Source organism: Neolamprologus brichardi, chromosome 23 (assembly GCF_056152115.1).
Source record: "Neolamprologus brichardi isolate AB-2024 chromosome 23, ASM5615211v1, whole genome shotgun sequence".
Taxonomy (NCBI): Eukaryota; Metazoa; Chordata; class Actinopteri; order Cichliformes; family Cichlidae; genus Neolamprologus; species Neolamprologus brichardi.
In genome coordinates, this window is record NC_142125.1 from 34,296,357 (window position 1) to 34,313,855 (window position 17,499).

At 37.5% G+C, this 17,499-nt stretch overlaps 1 pseudogene; it reads left to right on the forward strand.

Annotated features, from left to right (window-relative positions):
* Positions 1-9,092: 9,092 nt before the first annotated feature.
* On the forward strand, positions 9,093-13,010 carry LOC148096278 (uncharacterized; annotated as a pseudogene).
* The last annotated feature ends 4,489 nt before the right edge of the window (positions 13,011-17,499 follow it).

The following is a 17,499-nucleotide window of genomic DNA, read 5'->3' on the forward strand; positions in this document are numbered from 1 at the left end:
CACGACCACTTGAAAATAGAAGAAATTCTAGCTCCTTGGAAGCAAAATATAAAGAAATAACAGGTGACTTGAGAATTCTGCACAGTTCTGTACCCATATGTGGAATATACTATCCAGACTAGAAAATCACATAAACATATATTAAAGACAAATTAAGTCATTCCATTTAGAAAGCAGTATGATAATAATGTAAAAAGGAAAGGAAAAGAGCAGTGAGTATGAATATTTATATTGAAAAAAAAAAAAAAAAAAAAAAAGAGTATGAATATTTATGTACTTAAGGGCAAAATGTGAAAAACATAATTAGAATCTATTCTTTCTAGTATATTTTTCATACTGGCATTTGCATGGCCATTGCACAGTTGTAAAGCCCAGAGAGCCTATTGAGGTTAATGAGTGCCACAGCTCTGGGAACAGAGCGGTTGGCATATCTTGTTGTGTTGGCCTCGATGGTCCTGAGTCTTCCACCAGATGAAAGTGGAAGAGGTATTGCTCAGAATGAGACGGGTTTGCAGAAATCTTGCAAGCTTGCTTGAGCTTCTCTGAAGTGCTGGCAGAATAAACCTTGCCTTTGTTGACCATGCCCTTAAGTTTGTTTCTTTTCTTTGCGATTCAGGAGTCAGACTAGATGGTCAGATGAGGATTAACACATTTAATGATTTAATAATAAATTTGTGAAACGTGATCATTGGGAGTTTTTTTCTCAGCAGTTATTAAAAGAACAGCCACTGCCATGCTCTCTACGTGATGTAGAGATAAATTGCATATGTTAGTAGCCAAGAACTTGAGTAACTATAAACCTCAGGGCCAATGTGGATAAGCGAGGAGGAGTTCATCACATTCTCTACTGTTTTCAGCAACAGGTGGCTTTGACTGCATCTGGACACCAGCTGTTAAACTTCCTCATAACAGGCTCATTACTGTCAGTTATTAGACCAACCACAGTGGTGTCATCAGGATCTTCACAGTCGGCACTCTTGAGATGCAGTCATTAGTGTGGGGGCTGAGGAGAAGGGGTGAGAGAGCACATCCTAGTGACATTCTAGTACTGACAGTCCGGATGTCTGAGAAGTGTTTTTCTAGCCACACCTGCTGACGTCTGTTTGTCAGAAAGCCTGCAGATTGAATCTGGCACAGATAGCTGAGACAGTTGCACTTGCAGGACCCCTGGACATTGTTAAAGGCTGAGCTGAACTCCACAAACAGTATGCTTGCTGAAGCTTTGAGCTGACTAGATGCTGTATTTTAAGGCACAGGTCAAAGCTCATAAGATAACTGACACAAAAAATAAAATAATCAGACATCCATCATGCTTTTCTCCAACACATAGGATGAGGGTTACCTGTTAACAAAGTAACTATGAAATATTATTTAATTAATTTGTAAGTTACCCTTTATTACTCATTCTAAAACACAATGGCCTGTTCACTTACTCTGTTTCTAAAATGCACACTGATGTCAAAGCTAGAGTTGCTTGTCTCGCATTCAAGTCTGTCAAAAGTTTACTATCAAAGACCAGCGGTCTATTAACAATGCCTATGCATTCAGTTTCCAGAAAAAGCTCTGCCCTCTCAGGTTTGCAAGCTCCAACAATTGTTAACAGGAATGAGATACGTCCATGGCACTACAGATTCTACTGGAATTAGAGGCAAGTAGGGATGGGTATCGAAAACCGGTTCTTGTTGAGAACCGGTTCCCACTGTTTCAATTCCTTGGAATCGTTTGCCATTTTTGCAAACGATTCCCTTATCGATTCCAGTTGCCCCGAATGACGTCACCACGTTGCGGAGCGTCATTTACCTGGCAGGAAACATGGCGGCTCAAACGCTAAAAAGTTTGGTTATACTTTACGAGAACGGATGACAACAGGGCAACTTGCAATACTTACAAAGTAGATATTTAATTTAAGGGAGGAAACACTACGAATATGCAAAAGCATTTGCTCACAAAACACGCGATAACCTTAAATGAATGTCGTGTTTTTAATTCCGCTCCGGACTCGTGAATCTCAACCCAGCAGCAGCGGTAACGTTTGCACGTCCTCTCCCGTTAATACGGCAGGTAAATAATCAACTAACAGTGCATATTATGTTAGCGCGATCTGCCTTATTACAAAACCTGCCATTACTGTGCATTTAGGTGACCATGATGAGAGAGACAGACAGAGTCTGGCTCAGATGCTGGCAGTTCTTGCTACAGTCTACCGTAGCGTCTCCTTTCAGGCCAGGATAGACGAATGTCACCGAGCAGTGACTAAGTTTGTGGTAAAAGGCTTGCACCCATTTGCCACAGCAGGTGCCCCCGATTTTCGGTAAGTGAATGTGTTTAATTGTAGGCAGGGACATTATTGGATATTCTTGTGTAATTGCTACAGAAGAATATTTATTTTATTATTTTATATTCACAATTTTTTTTCCTGGGGACCCTGTGACACCCCATTGAAGAGCCGTAGGTTGGATCTGTTAAGATCTCACTGTTGGGTTTGTAAGGCCATGTTACTCCTAAATTTGTATCTTGTTCAAAGAGAAGATATAAAACAAAGATCTAAGCTAATTGACCTTAGTGTTCTCCTTTTTAAAAAAAAAAAATCGATAAGAGAATCGATAAAGAATCGAATCGTTAAACGGAATCGAAAATGGAATCGGAATCGTGAAAATCTTATCAATACCCATCCCTAGAGGCAAGCGGAGTTAAGCCAGCTTCCAGAGATAATAGCCAACTGAGACCACAAGATGGCGGTCATTTAAAAAAATGTGCAAACAGACAATGAGACAAATGTATGCAACAGAATGCTCTTTAAGATGCAAGGAATGAGATTACTTTGACTTTGATTTTAATGGATGTCTATTTTAAGATTTTATTGGGCAAGCAGTCTTTCCTTCCTTACCCTGTCAGAGCAGCAATGATAAACTTAATTATTTGGACAGTTTCCAGTTTCCAGTTTTGATATTCCAGTGTGGGATATCAATATATCACAATATCAATAACAAGCTGTCTTTGTTCTAGTCCCCCCAAAAAAGCCCCTCTCACCCCTGTGGGTTTCTATCCACCAAGCTTGGGTCTTCTGCCAGAGGCCTGGGAGCTTGAGGGTCCTGTGCAGTATCTTTGCTCTTCCTAGGACGCCGCTCTTCTGGACAGAGATCTCAGGTACTTGTAGGTGTCTTTGATGTCTGCAATGTTCCCTTCTGGTAGCGTCATCCCTTCAATTCTGACTACTTTCCCTCTCTCTGTTATCATCCGACTACACTTCTTCAGTTGGAATGACATTCCGATGTGATTGCTGTAGATCCTGGCGGCGGTTATCAGTAAATCGATGTCTCTTTCTCTCCTGGCATATGGCTTGATGTCATCCATGTAGAGGAGGTGGCTCACGATTGCTCCATTCTGTTGTCGGTATCTGTAGTCAGTCTTGTCAATGGTCTCACTGTGAGGGGGGATGACTCAAAATCCCTGAAATGTCTCTGTCAATGCATTTTGGGCAGTTTGTCCAAAATTTGTCCATTCTGCGCTCCAGATGGGTTAAATGCGTTAAAAATTTTAATCACATTAATCGTGATGATGCGTTAAAGCGTTAACGTTGACAGTCCTAGAAGATAGATCATCATCTGAGGGCATGTAAGCAATTATACAGTATGTGTATATATATGTGTAAAAGCACATTTGATGCTGAGTTTTGATAGTGGTCATCTATCTATCTATCTATCTATCTGTCTGTCTGTCTGTCTGTATAATGTATCACCGTAGTTTCTATGTGTTCTGACAAAGAGGATCTGTAAACCGAAAATATGTATATAGATGAGTTACCCTTCTACCATATGTTCACAGAAATAGTCACAGGATTGTAATAAAAGATCACTTGTATACATGTGGTATATTTGAAAAATTACATAGAAGTCGAATAAGAATACGGAGACTTTTCACTCATGCTCATGGAGCTTTTTCCCTTCAGCTTGTAGATCTATTCAACAAAATTCCAAGGTCTCTTACTGTTTTACCTTTTATGTTCAGTCTGTTTTATGTTCTTCTTGCAATTCTCTCCATCTGATAACTATTTGACCTTGTGGTAGAGGTATTTTCCTCTGGTTAGGACAGACATGTCATAGCTTTTTTTTCAAGATGGACATAAATTTCAGGTTTGAAAAGAGAAGCTGATATGAAATGCCTAAACTTCATTTCTAATTTCTGTTTTTCCTAATGTTAAGCAGGGGGTTGCAAAAATAAATCTGATCATACAGAGATCATAGAGGAAATTAACCTAATTCTCACATTTATTTATTAGCCTATGTAGAATTAAAATAATCTGCTAAAATATGATATTGGAATAGATAATGAGAAAAACAGTGTATGCGTAGTAATGCCATAACGATAACCATAAGTACTATGTGGGATAGGCGAGTACACAGTCTACTCAACAAGACACTACCAGTGTATAGTGTTTTCGTTTTTCTCACTCCAACCAATCAGAATAAGACTGCAACAGCAAAACTGAAAAACTCAAGCAGTCCACAAACCAGTTGGGTAAATTTATCTGACTACGTTTATATTGTATATGTCAGTGGCACTAGAGTAGTACTCAAATTGTTTGTTTGCCCAGCCACCTCCTCCAGCAGAGCTCTGCTGGGAAGGCAATGAAGCATTCAAAAGCCAACCACGAGATATCATGTCTCCAGCATGTGGTGGGTCTTTCCTTGGATCTCCTTCCGGTAGGACATGCCTAAAAACACCTCCCCGAAGGTGTTCAGGAGGCATCTTAGCTGCATCTTACCCTTACCATCAATCCTAATTTTGAGGTGAAGAAACCACTCCAAAATGACTGAGCCCAGCAACGCCTCAAAGGATGCTTATTTTCATGAACAAAGCTGATGATTTACTTCAGATCTACAATCATACCCTCACCTATGTCTTAATATTCAGTGCTCCTTTTGTGACAAGAGAATAGTAAGGAGTCGGTATCATTGTAGACACCTCAACAAACCACCTGTCAGTCTCCTGTTCCATTCTCCCTCCACAAGACCCTGAGATGGCATCTTGTTTACTACTCTGAGATACTTGACCTTCTCCACTTTGGATAAAAACTCATCGTCAACCATAAGTGGACACTACAACCTTTTCTGGCTGAGAACCATGGTCTCACAGTTGTAGGTGCTAAGTCTTAGCCCTCACCTACATATGGCCCTGCACTTAGCTGAAGCTAGCACAAAGCAAAGGCCTCTGAACCGAAAGCATTCCCCTCTGGGAATTCTGCCCATAATAATAATAATGAAAACTCAAATAAAAACTAAATAGAATGAGGAGTATCAAACATAAAATGAACAAATTATTTTATTCATATGTTTCTAACTGGCCTTCTGTTATTGTACTTTTTGTTATTGCTGATTTAGTTTCTGAAATGTAAGATAGATAGATAGTTGATGGATAGATGGGCTGAATTTTACATAGGAGTATATCTGTTCCTAGATGATATGATCATAAAGCTTTTTTTATTATTATGCAAAGAGAAAGTTTGCCACTGTGTTTAAAACTAGGAAAAAAAACAGTTGACACTTTGTGCTTCCAATCAACAGCCCCTTCATGAGTGGAGTAGGAAGGTGATTCGTATAAGGAAAACATATTTCCTCTGTCATCATCATCAGCCCAGATGTCAGGGTGTCTAGACAAGTGGGATGAAATGGGAGTTGGTAATGATATTAACCAGAGGCTGTCATTACCTAATCCAAAAATCAAATCCTCAAAATCATCAACATCTGCTGTCGACTATTAGAAAAATGTAACAGTTGCTGAACTTTGCTCAGCTGGATTAGATGGGAGGCGAGAATCATTCACAGTGAGCCAGAGGGCAGCATGTTCCTGTACAGCGCTGAATGCTGATGTCAAGTTGAGGAGCTGCTTCTCAAGGTCAAATTTTTACACATATATGAAGAGATCACTATGTAAAGGCATACAAGTTGACTTAACTCTTTCATGGGTATGCTATTAGAAACTGACTTTTGATTATTTTTAAATTAATACTTCAAACCAAGGCTTTTTCCTTTCAATAGGATGGCATGAGGTGACCAACAACAAGACAGAAATCTGCAAAAAAACAAAATATTTCATCAGAAACAAACACAGCACACAACACTGGTAGGAAAAACCGTTTTCTGGCTAATGTGATGCCAGGTTCCCTAAAAGAGATTCATTATACACAAAGTGGTGCCTATTGGCTGGAGATCTTGAGTGTCATGCAAGCTGTTTCATATTCAGTTGCAAAGGTTCAAAAGGTCTCCAGACACAGACTCCCTTCTCACATCCAGCTATGCTTTGAGATCCATGTCACAAACAAGATTTAAAACATGGAGCAAATAGCCCAGCACCGGCTGGTTAAATTTAAGACTTCAGTGCTGACATTTCCAACGCCATTTATATTCCTGATGTCATATTTCAGGGTTGCAAATAATCATACAAAATATATAAAAATAAGGATTTGGAGCTCACCCTGTTTTGTATGAGTGGTCACTGAAAGGGTTAAATAAAGTGCTATCTTGAGCTACCCTTCATTTTTGTATTTTTTTGTTTCCAAAGACCCGGACATTCTCATAATTTTAAAAAAAAAATGGTCCTGAGGTTTTCTAAAGGTCTTTTAATGGGTTTCTTTGGTGACTTTTTCACCTGTTTTTGGTCCAATCCTTGTACTAGATCACTTTCACAGGAATGTTATTTTTGGTTTGTTTGTTTTTTTGTTAAGACATTTGACACTCAACTATGAATTATTAAAGCATAAAAAAGGTGTGTAATTTAAGCAATGAGCCAGTGTCTTGTCTACAAATAACAGACAACATGGCCAAAAACATTTTTTATTGTATCCTTAAGCAATTTGTTACTAGCAAATTGCCTGACATTATTTGATTAAATTTTAAACAAATTTTTATTGTATCTTATACCAAGTAATGCAATTTGACAGCTAGAAAAGGTTATTTTTGCATCAACAGGGTGATTTCCAGAGTTATTAGCCAAAACTTGGCATGTCTCAGCATGGTGTGCAGCGTGTTCTCAGAAAGTTGGAGGAAACTGAACAAGTGGAGGACAATAGAAAAAGTAGCAGGCCTAAAAAAAAAAAAAAAAAAAAAAAGACTATCTACGGCAGATGAACGTTACCTAAAAGTCATGTCCTTATGAAATTGGAATAAAATCCACTAAAGATCTTACACAATACCTGAGAGATGCATCTGGCCCTTCGGATAATCCCCGACTCTTTACGGAAATATCTCCGTATGGAAGAGTGGCTGTCAAGAAACCGTTGTTAAAGAAACATGAAGACAAGGCTGGACTATGTCAAAATTCACATAAACTGGACTGAAAATCAGTAGCAACAGGTTTTATAGAGTGTGTCTAAGCAAATTTGAAAAGTTTGCTCGATTAACGTACGGAGGAGGTGGTCAGGAGAGAGGTACAACAGTGAGTGTCTACAGCTATCTGTAAAGCATGTTCTAGGTGGTGTTGTGGATCTGTTTTTAAAATTTTGCAGTCAGACTTGGATCTACCTTGTAATAGTTCCTGAAAAGCATTTCTTATTTTTCAGTATAGCACTGATTCTCAATAGGCTGCCAATGCAGTAAAAGCATCCAAAGCATCCCCAGAGCCCGTACCTCAACATTATTGAAGTAGTGTGGGATCATCTTGAGAAAGAAGGGAACAAAAAGCTGCAGCATCCAAAAAAGAGTCCTTCAAGAAGCCTAGAGAAATATTCCTGGAGACTACTTAGAGAAATGACAAGAGAGTTTACACTGTGTTACAGAATAAAGAAGGTCATATAAAATATTGGATGTAGCACTCACTAGATTTGTGTACAGTTTTTCCCATTTTCCAGCAAAATATAGAGAAATGAGGGATGGCTCAAGATTTTTGCCCAGTGCTGTATGCTTCAAGCATCTGAAATCCCCCAGTGATGGGAGGGCATTATCTGAAAATAAGTGCACACTTTTGGACATACCTCATGTCATAGCCTCTTCTCCTCATGTCCAAAGTTTTCTATCTACATTTTTGTGGATTAGGCATCTTTTGCCTAATTTTCATTACATATACTAATTAGTTAAAAATATATCACGATAAGAGGGCTATGGATGTATATGTAGAAGGCCAAATTTAGCTTTAATTTGCTGCTGCTTTCACCACTAACACGCACACACTGACACACACTGTCGACACATATCAGTAATTACCGAATATATTAGAAAGATCAGAAGACTCTGCATGATCCTTGGTGAGGCCTGGCCAGCTGTTTGTGCCTGGAGCTTTCTTTGGTCTCTGCATAATCATCACAGCTCTTTTGCATTGGCGGCTGCTGAGGCTGCACTTCCTGTGATGAGCCGAAGGGAGGTGAGCATCATATTTTATACGATTGTTTCTTTCTTCCTCTTTTAAGCTTGCCTGCACCCCGTGCCCCGAGGTGAAGTGGTTATTAGTTGGGATGTGCCAGGACTTTAGAACAGCTGGCACTTTGTAGAATAAGAGTGGGGGTTACACTTTCTCCAGCACACAAAAAAGGATCATCTGACACTTCATCTTAGAGGTAGATAAGGCTAGAGCGGTGTTGTTGGAGATGGATTACATCTCCAGCAGGGGTATAAGATAGGAATGAAGTGGCACTTAATTACCCTTGACTTACAAAGAACAACAGATATCCACTTAAGTTTTAGACAGGCTGGAACATTGCCACAAAGATGGTATTATCAAAAAACAAACAGACATTGCAGCAATATTTTAAAAGGGGGTATGAAGATACAGCTAAATGCTACTCTTTATTTTTGCCAGTGTAACAAATGAAACATAGCTGAGAAGCCCGAGTATGTTCACCACACTGGATTAAAAGCCTTATTTGACTTTGAAACTGGAACTATACTGGTTGATTGTCTCCTTTGTCAACCAAATGCAAAAGAAATCATAGAAGTGTCTGTTTTTTGGTAGAGTGGAATTGAGTGATAGGGCTGTTTGGCCTGTTATTGAAACAGGGAAATTGAAATACTGTGGGATGAACAGCTTGGATAGGGGGCTGTATGGCAGAATTATCGGTGCTATTACAGAGCTCATAGCCAGTAATCGCTATTGTGACTGTAATGGCTCAGATGGTTGATGGGGTGAGAGTAAAAATGACCGCCATTTGATATTGTGCATCACAGATTGTCATCATCATCAGATTTTCATTGCAACTGCTTGTCAGATAAGTCTGATGCTTGCTTTATTTGTTTAATATACTTTATTTCATTTTTTCCCTAAAGATTCAAGCAAACATCTATCGGTTGGGATATTTAGGCATTTTTCAGTGCTGCATTAAGGCCGGTTTGCATTTTCTCTGTGCCACAGAATGGAAGTGGAACCAAAATAATCACAACAAATTCATCAACATAGGTTTGGTCTCAAGAGGAAGTGGAACCTTACGAATTTCTCGAAAAGAAAGAAAAGAGTCCAAAGAGAAGACAGATGCTTTTATCCACTTTTCTAAAATGTCTAAAATAAAAAAAGACAATAAAAAACAACCCAAATTGGTAACACTTTATAATAAGTGCACACTATTAAGCATTAGTTAATCATCTGTTAAGCATTAGTTAATGGTTACTTAATTCTCTCTACAGCAAAGTATTTCTCATAATCAGTTAATAGTTTTCAAGCACTGCTTTAAACACTTTATTCATGATTAATAAGCTAATGTACAACACTTTTTTATTAATTATGTTTTCATGTTCTAAAACTCATTGATTAATCATTTATAAACGCTACTCTGCATCAGTCACAAACCAGTCATTTCAGGATGTTCAATGGTATACAAAATCATTGGTAAAAGGTAAGTAGATGGTTAACATACCCTACATAATACTATAAACTCTACATGTACTACACATAGTAGTTTCATACTAGATGTTTCATAAACACTGAATATCAGGGTTACATCAGTCAGCTGCTATATCTTAACAGATGTCTTACAATACATTTATAACTGTCACTTAAAGGTTGCCAAAGCTGTAACTCACTATTGACCAACTTCTTTTTCGATAGATTATCTATAAATACTCATAAATACCTTAATAATCTTATTTAGGAAGTTACAAACCATTTGCTACCTGTTAGTAAAGTATCTTGAGTGAGCCCATCTAAAGTGGGGACCATATATACCTTACAACCTATTTATAGATGTGAAAGTTTTTAAAGTACATTGTAACAAAAAATAAATGACAACACACAGGGTAGATCCAGAACGCACTGTATTTTTAAGATGCCAATCACAAAAACATGAGAACAATACTTACAGATTGGACACACAAATTTCGATACAAAAATAAAAAGTGTCATGAACTCATAAACGATGAGCCAATATTTGAGGTAATACAGAACATGGCTGGATGCAAATTATATGACCTTTAGCTCTTTACATTAAGTTTTCAAATAACATTTTTAAAAGAAAAAAAAACAGTAGCAACATTAACTTTTAGAATTATCTGTAATTTTTGGAAAAGTCATATATCAGTCTCCCCAATGTACCTTTTTTGTGCTTTTTTGTGAGCCACTCGTTCCACTCAATAACTGTAAGGTGTTCTGACAGAAGTCTATCATTTCTGTTACCCCTGAGTCTCCAGATTTGCTCCTTGTAAGACCTCCAGGCTCTCTCCAGATGTTGGGTATGGCTTGAGAGAAAAAAATCCTTACAAAGAGTAATTTAAATCTATTTCGTTATTTTTTTCTGTAGTGTTTAAGGTCACCTGTAGATAAATTGCATCCAGCGTTAAAGTGAGACTTTAGAACGGCTGAAAAGTGACTTGTGTCTGACGGAGGTTTGTCTGACGTGTCCACCATGTGCTGCTCCACGACAGATCCTATTTTCAAAATAGTAACATGAAATATGTATGTTTAATTATATGCAATAAGTATTTGTTTAAATTAAACTTAATGTGCACTTGCAGACAAATTTTGTCATTCCTTGTTTTGTGTAATTGTAGCCTTCAATTTACCATTGTGTCTTTTTATCAAATAAGAAAAATGTGATAAAAGGGACTCTGTGTAGTTGTAATGTTAATGACAAGTCTTTAAGGTGATAATCTAACTGACTTCACTTGCTTTAATTTGCCAGACCACACGCTTTAAATTAAACCACTGTTAGCTCCGTTTTAAGGAGAATTTTGGTGTGAAAACAAAGAATACTAATAAATTTTACAGTAAGTGTGTCACTTCATATGAGGTTGAGTCTAAAAACATAATATGAAAATTAATATAGATATCTTACCTCCATCTCCGTTGTTCACCCTTTTCTTCAGTTCCCTTTTCTGCTGGCAGACTTTGCATTTTATTTTTCTTTTAAGTAGCTTTTTTATGGGCAGAAATCTGTGCCATCAGAAACTGAATATGAATAAGCTAAATTTGAATTTGAATTGCTAGGATTGAATCTGAATTGTAACTTGAATAAATGCTTTTACAAACTGAATATGAATTAGCCTAATTCGAAATTCAATTTATTGGTCTGAAAATGATTATCATTAATTGAAATTAAATTTTATATTTTGAAAATGAATAAATTTTCTTTCAAACAGTATTTTATCCTTTAAAAATTTAGCTCTCTAATAATTACAGATTCACTTCTCACCATTCAATTTCAGTTCCAAAATTCAGTTTTTTGGGACTTACATCCGGTTCAGGTTCAAGAGTAATTGAGCGCAGATTAATAGAACTACGTTTTACTAGCGGACCGAAAGTGTTACTGACGGGAATCTACAGCGTCTTGAGCTGAATTAAGACTTCAGAAGTCATTCGTCATGTCGAATGACCAGCGGATAAACTCTCAGATTGATAGTCAATGTATTACATGTATAAGAACAAGCGTCATGTTAACAAATGATAGCCGTACGGTAACTTTTATGCTTATTGTAGCTGTTAGCTCAAAACGCTAATTTAGTGTAGTTTGTGTTGGATTCAGCTTTGACAAACAAATATGATCGACTGTTTCTAATAGAATTCCAAAGTTGTCATCTTGTACCCTCTCAGAGCCCTGTATGCTAGTAGAGACCCCTACAGTAGGGAAACATGCAAAACGGTGTCCAAACCTTTGTATTTTTGCTTCATTTATGTCTTACACAGCATCCCAACTCTTTAGCTAACTTTAGCTAAAGTGAATAGTTAGTCTAATTCATTAGTGCAGCATTACTGGATCACCTCACTTTCAAATTAGGATAATTCATATTCAGTTTTTAAAAGCATTTATTCAAGTTAGGATGTTTTTGTTCTCTCAAGATTTTCTCAGGGTCTGCGATTACGTCAAATTGACATGATAGATGACACCATTGCAGGCAGTAGAACAACACTTAGTAAAATGTCCAAAAAAATAAGGAGGGTATGTGTGGCTGCAGTTCAAAGATTGAGACGTCGTACAGGTCAGCATATTGGTGGCCGAAAGGAGTTTGTTGTGATTGATGAGAGTCACTTTCATCACAAACGAAAGGTAAGTTTTTGTGACTGTAATTTAATATTACATCTATATATTTATCAACCTTTCATAGTATCATTTAGTCATTTTTTTTTTCATTTTTTTGTTTCTGCATCAGTATGGGAGAGGAAGAATGGCTGGGGGATGGAAAAGAAGAAAGTGGGTCTTTGGAATGCTGGGCATAAAACATCGAGGGAAAACAATGCCTATCTTGCGACTTGTGGAGAAAAGATCTCGAAGACATCTTGTTCCTGTGATTACCCTTCATGTCTGGATTGGTTCCTCAGTGATAAGTGATGAATGGCGGGCCTACCATGTACTCCCAAATTTAGGGTATGACTGTTAACTGTGGTATGTTGACCCTCGTACAGGTGCCCATACCCAACATCTGGAGAGAGCCTGGAGGTCTTACAAGGAGCAAATCTGGAGACTCAGGGGTAACAGAAATGATAGACTACTGTCAGAACACCTTACAGTTATTGAGTGGAACGAGTGGCTCACAAAAAAGCACAAAAATGGTACATTGGGGAGACTGATATATGACTTTTCCAAAAAATACAGATAATTCTAAAAGTTAATGTTGCTACTGTTTTTTTTTTTCTTTTTAAAAATGTTATTTGAAAACTTAATGTAAAGAGCTACAGGTCATATAATTTGCATCCAGCCGTGTTCTGTATTACCTCAAATATTGGCTGATAGTTTATGACACTTTTTATTTTTGTATCAAAATTTGTGGTCCCCACTTTAGATGGGCTCACTCAAGATACTTTACTAACAGGTAGCAAATGGTTTGTAACTTCCTAAATAAGTTTATTAAGGTATTTATGAGTATTTATAGAAAATCTATCGAAAAAGAAGTTGGTCGATAGTGAGTTACAGCTTTGGCAGCCTTTAAGTGACAGTTATAAATGTATTGTAAGACATCTGTTAAGATATAGCAGCTGACTGATGTAACCCTGATATTCAGTGTTTATGAAACATCTAGTATGAAACTACTATGTGTAGTACATGTAGAGTTTATAGTATTATGTAGGGTATGTTAACCATCTACTTACCTTTTACCAATGATTTTGTATACCATTGAACATCCTGAAATGACTGGTTTGTAACGGATGCAGAGTAGCGTTTATAAATGATTAATCAATGAGTTTTAGAACATGAAAACATAATTAATAAAAAAGTGTTGTACATTAGCTTATTAATCATGAATAAAGTGTTTAAAACAGTGCTTGACAACTATTAACTGATTATGAGAAATACTTTGTTGTAGAGAGAATTAAGTAACCATTAACTAATGCTTAACAGATGATTAACTAATGCTTAATAGTGTGCACTTATTATAAAGTGTTACCCATAAAGGGTTACAATAATGTCCCAAATCTCATTAACCTCCATTTAGCTCAGAGTGTTGTGTCTTTTCACAGAAAATTATAATGTGTTTTTTTCAAAAAGGAAAAAAAAAGGTTAAACTTAGACTCATTGGTGTTCACACTAACCTGCTATACTTTTCTTTGGTTTGTCGAAAGAAGACAGAATACATGACAAAAACCCACAGAGTCACGAGAAGAGCATGCAGTCTTCATGCAGGAGAGTCCTCGGCCCCACAACCTTTTCGCTGAGAGGTGACCGTGCTAACCACTGCACCACAACGTAACACTACTTAAAAAAAGTAAAAGTAAAAAAAGAGGGATTTTTAGGTTTTTTTGTTTGTTTTTTTTGTCCCTGAATCATGACTTTATTTTTCTTATTTGCTGCAAGATCCCCAAATACGTAGGCAAGCAAATTTGTATTTGGGGAAGCAATTGAGAAATAAACTTTATGTGTAAGACAAAATACTATATTGTAAGGAAGCTGCAGCTTATAAAGTGAATCATTTCTGCTCATTTCCAGCTCCATGTGATTGTTAGTGGATTCCACCTGAGCAGCTGTGCATGACTCAGCTTCAAATAGTCCTCATTTACCTCATACTGGAATCTGATGCTGCTCTTTAGTTCCTCCTTGTCATCATTTTAGCTTTCAACTTTCCTCTTATTGGCTCACAGTCAGAGCTGTGACTCTAAAACTCCAGTCACACAAGGGAAAACAGTGCATGGAGACTGTAGCACAGCCAAAATTACTGCAGCCGTGTGCAATGAATTTGCAGTCCCTTTGCCTTTGAAATGACTGCTCCAAAGATGGGAACCAAGTCTGTGACAGTCAGCTGCCATCTTCAAAGTGACTTCAGTGGATCATGACTGCCATAAAACAGCAATAAGACAAAGCCAGTGTGCTATCAGCCTACGACTGAATGGGGTCAAGTTGGCAATTACACACAATCGACTTGCAATTAACTTTGATAAATCAGCAAAAATCGCAAATTTGTTGTTTACATACATAGATATTTGCATTAATTAGTCCAGTCAGAACCTAGAACTGAAATGAAAATTATCCTCCAGAAATAGTTGACAAAGCAAAATGACATAGGTGCTCTGCAACCTTGTTTTAATATAGGAATATGATCAGAATACTATCTGTTGGTGATCAGTTGCACTGAATCACACTATTTCAACGACATGGCACAGGTACACACTGACTGCAATTGACTGCAACATTCTGACAATCTGTCTGCATTTATAAATTAGACAGCAGCTAATTGCAGCTCTTGACTGAGAGTGATTGGTGTGAGGCACTGAATCATTCACTTTGCAATCAAAAGGCCGAGGCTGTTGGGTGGTCATCCTCTGGGAAACCAGCTGGCCACCATAGCTACTTGCAACCAGTCGCCAAATGAGGTGATCTATAAGTTACATAAGGTTCTCTGCCCTTACTGACTTCACACTAAGCAGAAACCAAGCACTTGCATGTACTCGACTAGATTACTCATGCACTGACTTCATTATTCAACTTTTTTATGAAATGAGCATCCCCCATTGTAACAGTATGTTTTGGAGAATACAAGGAAATACATGCACTCCCTTAAGTTGTATACCTACTTTGCTAGTACTATATATGTGTTACAGATGTCTTTTGCTGTGCAAAAATAGCAATCACAGATTTCACACTTTTTTTAAGCTTGTGTAAAATCTCACACTTTGAGACACCTGAACCACAGCGAGACCATGTCCTGAGATGCAGTGACCTTCGAACGAAGCAATGCAGAAGGCAGGTCCTTGCAGCCGTTTCTCCACTGAGTCTTTGACTAAGCCCCATTAAGCACTCACACACATAAGCATTCACACACTTATATCACTTCACTCCTGTCTGAACATTTGCTTCCTTTCCTTTTTCCTCCATCTCCTTACACGTTTTTTTTCTCCACAGTTAACACCTATTCTTTCCCCTTGTGCCCTTCCACATCTTGAGTTCAGCTCATTTATGTCCCCTGTGATGAATGTGTCACACCAACAACACTTGAGTAGAAACACACTTACACACACCCTTGAGAAGGCACACAAACATATATATCCGCACACAATGTACCGCACAATGTATCTCAGTGTCAGCTAGCCACACTGTGATCTGATAAATGGCTTTCGGTGCAGGTGGTTTCTTTCATTAATACACTCTCACAAACCTAGCTTTATAGTACCCTACAGCCATCCAGCATATTACAAAGAAAAAAGACAGAAGCTGGAAAGAGGGACAGAAGTAAAAAAGAAAAAATGGAACAGAATCAAAAGCGAGTTCCCCTTTGAGAACCTCAATGCCTCCTATAAACCAGCCTGTTATTTGGAATAAATTTTTCCTTTTATCCCAAAGTTAACACTTTATTTTTTTTTCATTGGCTGTATTGATTTCCCAGTGGGGAATATCTGTATTGAGTAATGTGTCACTTAAAATGATGCATGAAAGGATCATAGGTCCCCAGTTTGCCATATCACACCGTTACCCATTTGTTTTGTTCCTCTTGCAAATGAAAGTATTGGCATTTAGAATGAAACAGACCCAGTAATTTGTCAGCTGTTCCTTAGTGTTCATCACTCTGTTGTTTATCACCACAATTCAGGACGAGAGATGCAGCCGCAGAGAGAAAGTTTAAGGAATTAGTGTTTCATTATCAGCTGAAATAGGTGGCAGGAAACATATCAGACATACTATGAAGGGGTTGGTTGGTGATCATGCACAGCTGGAGATAAAGAGGTTTTTATAGAAGCACATGCCAGCAATAATGTATCTATCCAGACTGCCAACTTTAGAGACAGAAGAAATGATCTCAAATTACCCTGTATGTATAAAGTATGTATAAAGTGATGCGACATGAAACGTAACTACTAAGATGCAAATTTCTTATTTTTACTGGCTGACAGGATGTCTGTGGGGTTGGGGAAGAGCTTTCTGCCATTATTATAATGAATGTTATTCATAAACTCAGAGCATAACAATGATCATTTCAGAGAATAAGGCTATGGTCTTAAATGGGGGGGACCAATCCACAGCAATGTGGTGACCAAACCAAAGCCAATGACATTCAGCAAGTTCAAGTAACTCCAGGTTTAAAAAAAAGCATAAAGTGGCTCCCAAGATAAATGTTTCTCAACTTCAAAGCAAGTGATTGGAATGAAAATCTAGGATTTGACCTGGTAGCGTTATCTAGGCTACCTCACTGCCAATTGTTAGCTTCAGTGTGACACATAACGAATGCACTGTTACCTGAATGGATGCAGCTTTACTTGAAATTGACACGAGAGCTTTATATTTTAAATATGGCATGCATGTTAGATAGATGCCCTTGAATGCCAATGACTGGTGAAATAATAATTATTCAGAATGTTTATAAATCCTGTCAGTATAACTCAGTTTTCATATTTTTATATTATATAGAATAGAATAGAAGAATAGAATAATCCTTTAGGGGAAATTTGGTTGTAATAGCAGCAAGAAAGACACATATAGAACAAACAGTACACAGAACAGAAACATACACAATTTTTCTTACATATTTACATTAAGGACAGTGGTTACTATAAACAGAGAGTACTGTACAGTTATTAAATAAAATAAAATTAACTACAGATGAGAGGCAAACCAGGTTGTAGTGCGAATCGGTTGATTAAATTATTGCAGTTTCAGCACAG